We start from the raw sequence: 11,185 nt of genomic DNA, 5'->3' as shown, positions 1-11,185 counted from the left end.
CCTGCTGCTCCTGTAGCATACCTGCAACTAGCCCGCCTATGTTTCCCCACAACCTGTATGTAGCTGAAAATGTATATTTTAGCAAATTGTAAAATGTGAAAATTTAAATAAGCTGCTTTTATATGATTTTGAAATAAAAATGGAGTTTAAGTTTTAAACCCTCACCTGTTTACGAATGTTGATGAAAGTGTAACTTAGTGATACGGAAAAGGCTATATGGATACTCCTGACCTGCAATCCAATATTTCATTTCAGAATTGGTTAAAATGAGGTTGTTACAGTTAAGGTAGGGGTCAGTTTTAGAATTTGGTAAGCAGTTTCCTTATAGCCTCTCCCTAGTGAAACGGTTAAAAACAGTAAACATGATGCAGCACCCTTGGGCCAATTGAGATACTGTGTGTGACTAACACATTTCAGTTAATTACTATAGCTCCCGCCTTAGTCCAATCTGTGTTATTTTGTAAACGGCAGATCTCTATGGCAAGACGCATAATTCACCAGAGTTTCGTCAAAATCAGGCCAGTGCAGTCTGAGATAGCGCGTGTGACTAACATATAAACGGACGAAAACAGATCCACAATTTCATTGTGGAGGACAACAAGAGATGGTTAACAAGCAACATTGGTCAAATTTTCAAGGAAGAGAGGATGCCTTTAAAGGTGTTGGTTCATTCAGGGCCTCAATTTCAATGGCTTGACAAGGACACCCCCTAGTGGCTAACACATGTAATGACATGAAGCATGGGCAAAAGTTAATGGGCAGCATGTAAACTACAAGGTTCAGATTGACTTCTTTTCAGTATGACAGCTTCTCCAAAGACAAAACAACAGTGTTCTATGCCATGTGACTTTGCTTACAGTAACTTGACATATACAAACATCAACTAAGTAACAAATGGAAGATATGAAAGTATACAAGGTGTAATAAAAAAACTTCAACATTAAAAAAATCAAACACAAACTTTTTTCAATAAAGTCTAAAACATCCCATAAACTGTGTGATTATTTAGAGTGTGTGTGTGCCATGCATGGGTGTGTTTATGTTCCACACCATGCACAATGTTACAATGGAATACTTGATACAGTGGAATCAGAATATAACACTGGTTTAGTAGTGTGTTTGAAACAGAAAGGAATGCATATGGAAGATCATTTTGTGTGTGTATATATATATATATATATATATATATATATATATATATATATATAAAATGTGGACACCACTTCAAATGAGTGGATTCTGATATTTCAGCCACACCCATTGCTGACCGGTGTATAAAAAATCAAGCACACAGCCATGCAATCTCCATAGACAAATAGTCCAACGCTATTACTAGTCCAACGCTCTAACCACTAGGCTACCCTGCCTCTGGAAGAAACGTCAGCACAATAACTGTATGTCGGGAGCTTCATGAAATGGGTTTCCATGGCTGAGCAGCCTCATACAAGCCTAAGTCTCCATGCGCAATGCCAAGTGTCGGCTAGAGTGGTGTAAAACTCGCTGCAATGGATCAGTGGAAACGCATTCTCTGGCGTGATGAATCACACTTCACCAGTCCGACGGACAAATCTGGGTTTGGCGGATGTCAGGAGAACGCTACTTGCCCGAATGAATAGTCATAGTACTAACTGTAAAGTTTGGTGGAGGAGGAATTATGGTCCGGGGCTGTTTTTTATGGTTGGGACTGAACGGAAGCAAGTCCCCGCAGCAATGTTCCAACATCTAGAGGAAAGCCTTCACAGAAGAGTGGGGGTTGTTATAGCAGCAAAGGGGGACCAAATCCATATTACAGTTTTTGCCGATTGCTTACACACTGAAAGTGAATGCTTAGGCAAAAGCATCAAAACCTTAACTTTTGTAATCATGTCTTAAAGGCAGCAAAAGTACAAACACATTTTCTCCTTTGCACTTTGTTTGCAATTCTGCAACACACTTGCACTTACATTAATTAGACACTTCGTTCAACAATGAAATCTCTTGCAATCATCGGGAAAACACTTCTATTCAACATGCAAAACATACCTGAAATTGGCAACACACACACACACGCAAATACTTCTACAGTAATTGAACACCAATTACACTGAGCCTCAGCACTACAAACAGACCTCAGGTAAGATCACCTCTTTGGTGAGAACTTTACAAACATGGAGGCAGTGAGAGCGAGAGGAAGAGAGAGAGAGGAGGAGGACAAGACAAAGAAGGGGACCAAGCAACAGACGGAGACATATTTCCGACGACATTAGGGCCACTTTGGTGGACCGTGTCATAAATCATGGCCTGACAATGAGGGAGGCACAGAGTCCAGACCAACCTGAGTCGCTTCACGGTAGCATCCATAATACGGACATTTAGACTGGAGAACAGGTATGTCTTCAACATTCTACACTAGACTGTACCTATGTAATTGTTTCACATCATTCTGCATCACAGTACAATACAATGTAGTCCTACAATATTAGGTCTATTTTCCTCAGCAAATTTTTTTGTAGGTATATTACTGTGAAGAGAACTGCCAGACCACTTCCTGTGGGTGGAAGACAACGTCTGTTCACCATGAACAGGCCGCTGTCAAGCTAGTGTTGGTAAACAACACCATCCGCCTACATCAACTACAAGAGCAAATCATCGCAGATCACACAACATTCCATAATATCAATCATGTCAGTATGTCGACACTCTGCCGCAACACCAACTTATGATGAAGCAGCTGTACAGGGTTCCATTTGAAAGGAACAGCATTTGTCAAAAGTGTCATTGTACTATACTGGAATACAGTAATGGCGGTAGAATGTGTAACCTAGGAGGCCCCATTCTGGCACCTGCCTTGTCTTTAGTTTTGAATGTGTCTGACCCAAACCAATCCCATCCTTGAGTGAAAATGTAGACATAGCTTTTCTCTGTTTTGAGTTACACCATATTCATGGTATGCATTTTCTGTTACAGAGTCCTGGACTTTAATGCAGCTACACAGCCTCATGAGTTAATTTTCATTGATGTTTCTGAATTCAATCTAGCTAAAACCAGGCATTGGGGCCGGAATGTTCTAGGACAAAGATCCATTGTGAATGTCCCTGGGTAACGCGGGGGAATTTTTGTAATTTTTAATTTGACCTTTATTTAACCAGGCAAGTCAGTTAAGAACACATTCTATTTTCAATGACGGCCTGGGAACAGTGGGTTAACTGCCTGTTCAGGAGCAGAACGACAGATTTGTACCTTGTCAGCTCGGGGGTTTGAACTTGCAACCTTCCGGTTACTAGTCCAACGCTCTAACCACTAGGCTACCCTAAAGAGCCACTGTGAATGTCCCTGGGAAGCATGGGGGGAATGTTATAGTATAAAGAGCCACTGTGAATGTTCCTGGGCAGCATGGGGGAATGTTATAGTATAAAGAGCCACTGTGAATGTTCCTGGGCAGCGTGGGGGTATGTTATAGTATAAAGAGCCACTGTGAATGTTCCTGGGCAGCGTGGGGGTATGTTATAGTATAAAGAGCCACTGTGAATGTTCCTGGGCAGCGTGGGGGTATGTTATAGTATAAAGAGCCACTGTGAATGTTCCTGGGCAGCGTGGGGGTATGTTATAGTATAAAGAGCCACTGTGAATGTCCCTGGGAAGCGTGGGGGAATGTTATAGTATAAAGAGCCACTGAATGTCCCTGGGAAGCGTGGGGGAATGTTATAGTATAAAGAGCCACTGTGAATGTCCCTGGGAAGCGTGGGGGTATGTTATAGTATAAAGAGCCACTGTGAATGTTCCTGGGCAGCGTGGGGGTATGTTATAGTATAAAGAGCCACTGTGAATGTCCCTGGGAAGCGTGGGGGAATGTTATAGTATAAAGAGCCACTGAATGTCCCTGGGAAGCATGGGGGAATGTTATAGTATAAAGAGCCACTATGAATGTCCCTGGGAAGCGTGGGGGATCCGGGGGGGGGGGGGGGTCAGGGACTGGTTCACCACCCACAAAAATGTCACAGTTGTATATACTTGCCCCCTTACTCCACACTTCTCAATTCGATTGAGGAATTATTTACGGCTTTGGTGTTGGAAAGTGTATGACTGCCAACCACATGCCCGTCTGCCACTTCTGCAAGCAATGGAAGAGGCCTGCAGCGACATTGAGGTGGGGTCAGTCCAGGATTGGATACGACAAGGTGATATTTTCCCCATTGCCTAACCAGGGATGACATTGCTTGTGATGTGGATGAGGTGATGTGGCCTTACAATACTATTTTTTGTTTACCATTGCACTGTAATTTAACTGTAATTATTTTTCTTTCCGTGAGTTTACAGTAACATATTGTATTGATTAGTGTACAGTAATTCTACTTTTCTTTGTGTTTTTCTGTTGTTGTAAAAACCTGCAATGGCAAAAAAAAGAGCTGTTTATATTTGTTTCTGAAGCCTTTCTATTTGTGTTGATTGAAATGTGACTAGATGTGCTGCACTGGAACAATCCTTCACAGAAGCCTGTATACAATTGTAAAGGTTTACAAAGTACTAAAGACAACAGTGTTTTGTATAAAGTACATCAATGTGTTGTTGCTGCTTTGAAAGAGTCATTTAAATGGTGCATGTGTGTATCATTTTGTTGCAAAAATGCAATTTTGAAAAAGGAATGTTACATTTTGATTGCAAAATTTCATTTTGACATAGTGAGGTGTTGTGTCTTATTTGGCTTGTGTGTAGAGTTTTGACACAATGAGCCAAATTCCGCAACAAGTGTGTAAGCAATCACAAAAAACGAATGCCCATGATTTTGGAATGAGATGTTTGACGAGCAGGTGTCCACATGCTTGTGTCATTTATGGTGTATATTCAAGCCATGGTATAGTGAAGAGTGGAAAAGGCTGTAGGGCCACTCCAGACATGGAAACAGATATGTAATTTCAGAATTGGTTAAAATTAGGTAAGTGTTAGGGTTAGTTTCCTAATAGCCTCAGAGTGCAGCTGCCATTTTCCTTCTTGGTCCCATTATTCCTTTGTACAGTAAACTCGTCTAAAAGTTTCCATATAAAAATGACAAATAAACATGTTACCAAAAGGCTCATTTAAAAACAGCCACAAGTACAAATAAACAACATATTGTATTTGAAACTCACTAACAATGGAAGTTAATGGGTTGATTCTTAATGAGGCATGGCTGTGCTGAGTTTGGCGAAGGAGATGTAGGGTTGCATAATTCCAGTAAATTTTCAAGGTTTTCCAAAAAATCCTGCTTGGAGGATTCCAGATTTCCTGGTTATTCCCTTACGATTCAAATAATCTTTCAACCAGGATGTCTCAGGATGGTAAGTTGGTGGTTGAAGATATCCCTCTAGTGGTGTGGGGGCTGTGCTTTGGCAAAGTGGGTGGGGTTATATCCTTCCTGTTTGGCCCTGCCGGGGGTGTCCTCGGATGGGGCCACAGTGTCTCCTGACCCCTCCTGTCTCAGCCTCCAGTATTTATGCTGCAGTAGTTTGTGTCGGGGGGCTAGGGTCAGTTTGCTATATCTGGAGAACTTCTCCTGTCCTATTCGGTGTCCTGTGTGAATCTAAGTGTGCATTCTCTAATTCTCTCCTTCTCTCTTTCTTTCTCTCTCTTGGAGGACCTGAGCCCTAGGACCATGCCCCATGACTACCTGACATGATGACTCCTTTCTGTCCCCAGTCCACCTGGCCATGCTGCTGCTCCAGTTTCAACTGTTCTGCCTTATTATTATTCGACCATGCAGGTCATTTATGAACATTTGAACATCTTGGCCATGTTCTGTTATCATCTCCACCCGTCACAGCCAGAAGAGGACTGGCCATCCCACATATGCTCTCTCTAATTCTCTCTTTCTTTCTCTCTCTCTCTCGGAGGACCTGAGACCTAGGACCGTGCCCCAGGACTACCTGACATGATGACTCCTTGCTGTCCCCAGTCCACCTGACTGTGCTGCTGCTCCAGTTTCAACTGTTCTGCCTTATTATTATTCGACCATGCTGGTCATTTATGAACATTTGAACATCTTGGCCATGTTCTGTTATAATCTCCACCCGGCACAGCTAGAAGAGGACCGGCCACCCCACATAGCCTGGTTCCTCTCTAGGTTTCTTCCTAGGTTTTGGCCTTTCTAGGGAGTTTTTCCTAGCCACCGTGCTTCTACACCTGCATTGCTTGCTGTTTGGGGTTTTAGGCTGGGTTTCTGTACAGCACTTTGAGATATCAGCTGATGTACGAAGGGCTATATAAATACATTTGATTTGATTTGATATCTATAAATCTGATCATTTTGTCAAAAAATTACAGAAATTGTCAGCTTCAAAGAATTTATAAGGTTTATAAGGTCTGTCTCCTCAATTGGCCATCTTAGTAACACTGGAGAGACATTTAAAATGTTAGTCATTTAGCAGATGCTCTTATCCAGCGCTACCTACAGGGTTAAGTGCCTTGCTCAAGAGGTACAGCAATAGATCTTTCACCTAGTCTGCTCAGGGATCCGAACCAGCAACCTTTGATTACTGGCCCAATGCTCTAACTGTTGCCCAACTCCCCTGTAGTAGGAGACTGGTGTTGGTTTGGCACATCCAGTCTCAACCCCCCCATCCAAGCTCAACTCAGGCCACCGATGAGGGGCATGCCAGGGGGCAGTGGAGAGGATACCTAGATCTGTCCTCCAGGGTGTGGGGGATAGCTGCTAGGAGGGATGCCCATCCCAGGCAGGTAGTCCCCGTGTCCTGGGGGCATATGTGGAGGGTAGCTGTGGTTGTACCCCGGCGGGGGGTAGGCGGGCGAGGGTGTAGGATAGGAGGTGGAGGACCAGACCCTGTCCTTCGCAGGGATGGAAATATAATTTACTACCCGGTCAGGGGTCACAACTTTATACTAGCACAGCGCTTCCCAAACTCAGTCCTGGGGACGCCAAGGGGGGCACATTTTGGTTGTGGCGCTAGCACTACACAGCTGATTAAAATAATCAAAGCTTGATGATGAGCTGGATATTTTAAGTAGCTGTGCAGTACTGGTGGGGGGAGGGGGACATGTTTAATGCAATGGACACATCTATTCGATGGACGAGGTACCCTCAATATCAAAGTACCAACTATTACTGAATATATAACATCTTGTAATCCAGACAATTGCAAAAGGTTAAATTAGTTTACACACACGTCTTGATGGTGTCTTTACATTTCTTGGGGTTCTCTTCCACTTTAAAACAGTGGAATGACACATCCCTGGGGGGGTACCTTTATCTACTTCATAGCTTTTTGACATAGAGCTCCTCACCCTCACTTCTATTGATCGCCCAAAAATACAATATTTTATCCTTCCTCCAACCCCCATGATAACCTTATTTGCCTGTGCCTTCCGTATGACTAACTCAAGGCACAGTACAGGATCCATTGTTCCACTTTCATCTGGTGACATTAGTCCTCTACTCTGTAGAAAGTAAGTCAGCCTTTCTGTTACCATCCTTTCCATAAGTTTACATGCATGAGATGTCAATGTTATCGGTCTGTAGCTTGAAAGACGAGTAGGGTCTTTCCCTGGTTTCCATATTGACACCACTACCGCCTGCGTCCAACTTCCAGGCAGTTTCTCTTCCTGCCACATGTTTTTTTAAAGGTCCAATACTTTCCCCATTGCAGTGTCACTGAGATGAGCTATCATGATGTAACACATCTCATCCTTCCCAGGTGATGATACCCCGGCTTTAGCTAATTCTCTCTTCATCTCAGCCATTGGGGAAAAAAGGGTCATTCAATGCATCCCCCACCATCTCTCTCTGATCCAGGACCCCCGGATGTTCTCCTCTAAACCCATCTCCCACGCAGCCCCTCTTCCGTCAGATTATTTGAGCTGTGTACCTTCACAAATGGCTGGGCTAAAATCTCTGCTTTCCCCATATCTCTCACTGCAACAGTCTCCTGTCATCCTATCCTGCCACACTGATTCCAGACCTGCTCTCTTATGTGTACATAGAGGTTGAGGGGAGGGACGATGTTGTAAGTAACTGACACAGGTCTTGGTAGTGGTGGTCAGCTAGTGAAGAGGTCCCAACCTCACATACGGTCTTTAAGGTAGTTGTTGTGAAATTGTTAAATTACTTGTTAGATATTACTGCATTGGCAGAACTAGAAGCACAATCATTTTACTACACTCGCATTAACATCTGCTAACCATGTGTATGTGACAAATAAAATTTGATTTGATTTCCTACTGAATTTGAATCGTGGGAAAACCCAGGTTATAGTTAACACTCCAAATGAAAAAATATACTAGAGCCAGTCTTCAGAACAGACGTAGGAGACTAAACGTCAAAGCCACAGGCCCGCTCATGACTTTGAGCAAAAAATGGACTCGGGAGTTAAATGGACTTGACATAGGGAGTCATTGTGGGAGGTTTTGAAAACAAAGGTAGGATTTTAATATTTTTACCTTCACAGTAAAGAACAAGTTTGTAATCTGAATATGTGCTTCTATATTCTCATACATGTGTTCTACTGTAGCCAACATTGATTTATTTTATTTGAAATTATAATATAATATTCCGATATTTTTTCTACTGCTACATTGATGTCTTGCATTCGGCACACAGTTTGATTTGATACTCCTGTTCCACTCCCTCTCCCACACGCCTATATGGGATCGCCCCCTTTATAAAGGTAACACACCCTCCTCCTCCCCCCTATCTCTACGGACTGCAACATAACCTTGTAATACAACACCTAGAGTAGGTTTAAGCCATGTCTCCTGGTTTCGCTGGTAATTCCTCAATAAACTTTTGGAACTCTTGCCCACTAGCCATCAAACTTTTGGCCCCTTACAAAAAAAGATTGCAGTTTCAAAACTGCAGTAACTGCAGTAATTGCAGTTACACTGCAAAATGACGACAGTAAAACAAACAGCATACGTCAGATACACTGCCCTCGGACTGTAATATTTTTTAGTAAGGGGCGTTCCATTGGAGGATTAACACAATTATGAAAATTAACCAATACATGAATCCTGGCTGGACTGATTCTCAATGTTATTGAGGTCATCCTGTACATTTTCCCCTGTCAGTCCTGTGATCCCAATAAACCTCACTGCCTGCTCCACTATCATCTTTATCTTCTTAGTCTTAGATTGTAATGTTTCTGAGCAATTGTTTGCTGCTGTCACAAATGTAACAGCCTTCTTCATGTCTCCTACCAGTCTTGTGTTCTTTCATTCTGCTCCCTACATCACACCCAACCTGCATCCCAATCTGCCCTGGAATACCAACTCTTCTAGGTGCCCCGCTCGTTTCTGCGTGAATTACTGTACTACTACGGCTTCTGCATACAATATTTTACACTCACTCCTCCTGCTGCTGCCCTTCCACCTGTCTTTTCATCACTGCACAAACCCCATAGTTACAGCTCTTTAACTGGACCACGTCTCCACATTTCCCATATCCATATCCTCCCCCACACGTCTCACATCTCCTTTTGCCTTTACACAGCGCTGCCACATGCCCTTTGACAGATTACAGCAACGCAACAGTTTAGGAACATAAACTCTGACATAGTAACTCATATACCCAATCGTATTTTTTTCTGTCTTCAAAGTTTAGTAGCACTGACAGGCTATCTACCTTTTTCTCATCTGGTGTTATCTGGAGGCTCTTTGCCTCAATAAGAGAGCCTCCCTTCAAGTGGTCCTTTATTTCAATTCAATTTAAGGGCTTTATTGGAATGGAAAACATAAGTTTACATTGCCAAAGCAAGTCAAATTGATAAACAAAAGTGAAATAAACTACACAAAACTAACAGTAAACATTACACTCACAAAAGTTCCAAAAGAATAAAGACATTTCAAATGTCATATTATGTCTATATACAGTGTTGTAATGATGTGCAAATAGTTAAAGTACAAAAGGGAAAATAAATAAACAGAAATATGGGTTGTATTTACAATGGTGTTTGTTCTTCACTGGTTGCCCTTTTCTTGTGGCAACAGGTCACCAATCTGCTGTGATTGCACACCGTGGTACTTCACCCAATAGATATGGGAGTTCATCAAATTTGTTTTTGAATTCTTTGTGGGTCTGTGTAATCTGAGGGAAATATGTGTCTCTAATATGGTCATACACTTGGGAGCATGTTAGGAAGTGCAGCTCAGTTTCCACCTCATTTTGTGGACAGTGTGCACATCGCCTGTTTTCTATTGAGACCAGGTCTGCCTACGGCGGCCTTTCTCAATAGCAAGGCTCACGGAGTCTGCACATAGTCAAAGATTTGTTTACTTTTGGGTCAGTCACTGTGGTCAGTTATTCTGCCACTGTGTACGCTCATTTTAGGTCCAAATAGCATTCTAGTGTGCTCTGTTTTTTTGTTAATTATTTCCAATGTGTCCAAGTAATTATGTTTTTTTTTTCTCATGATTTGTGTTTGTGAACAGAGCCCCAGGACCAGCTTGCTTAGGGGGCTCTTCTCCAGGTTAATTTCTCTGTAGGTGATGGCTTTGTTATGGGAGGTTTGGGAATCGCTTTCTTTTAAGTGTTTGTAAAAATATAACAGCCCTTTTCTTGATTTTAATAATTAGCAGGTATCAGCCTAATTCTGCTCTGCATACATTATTTGTTTTTTTACATTGTACACTGAGGATATTTTTGCAAAATCCTGCATGCAGAATTGTTCATTTCTGCTACTGCTGTAATAACTCCCATTACTCACTACAGTTTGGTTTTATCCAGCATGCTACTATTAACCACATGTTTACATGGCTGCTTGAGTTGGAGGTTCGGAACCAGCGAGGAAAGATGGCGGAAGCAGATGACGTGGATTCTGAATACAATGGCAGTAGAATCAAGGACAATTAGAGTATTGACCAAAATAATGAAAAACGGACAAAATAGTTACAGGGATGAGAATGATCCTTCGTATCTAGTAGGAGTACTGTTTGTTAATGAGGAGCAGCTGAGCAGAGTACCATTTGAGTTATCTAAACTGGTGGAGAGAGTGCTAGGTAAAGTGAAGGCTGTGAGCATCATAAGATTTTTTGTGCTTTTGCGGACCTGAAGGAACTTGCATTGTCTTAAAACGATTTGATCAAATCAATTAAAAGTCAAATAAAATCTTATTGGTCACATACATGTGTTTAGCAGATGTTATTGCAGGTGTAGTGAAATGCTTTGAAGTTTGAAGTGTGTCTCTTCGGAACAGGGCACCCCTCAAGGGGGTTATGTCTGGCA

This window comes from Oncorhynchus kisutch, linkage group LG14 (assembly GCF_002021735.2).
Source record: "Oncorhynchus kisutch isolate 150728-3 linkage group LG14, Okis_V2, whole genome shotgun sequence".
Lineage (NCBI taxonomy): Eukaryota > Metazoa > Chordata > Actinopteri > Salmoniformes > Salmonidae > Oncorhynchus > Oncorhynchus kisutch.
Note: the sequence above shows the minus strand (reverse complement) of the source record.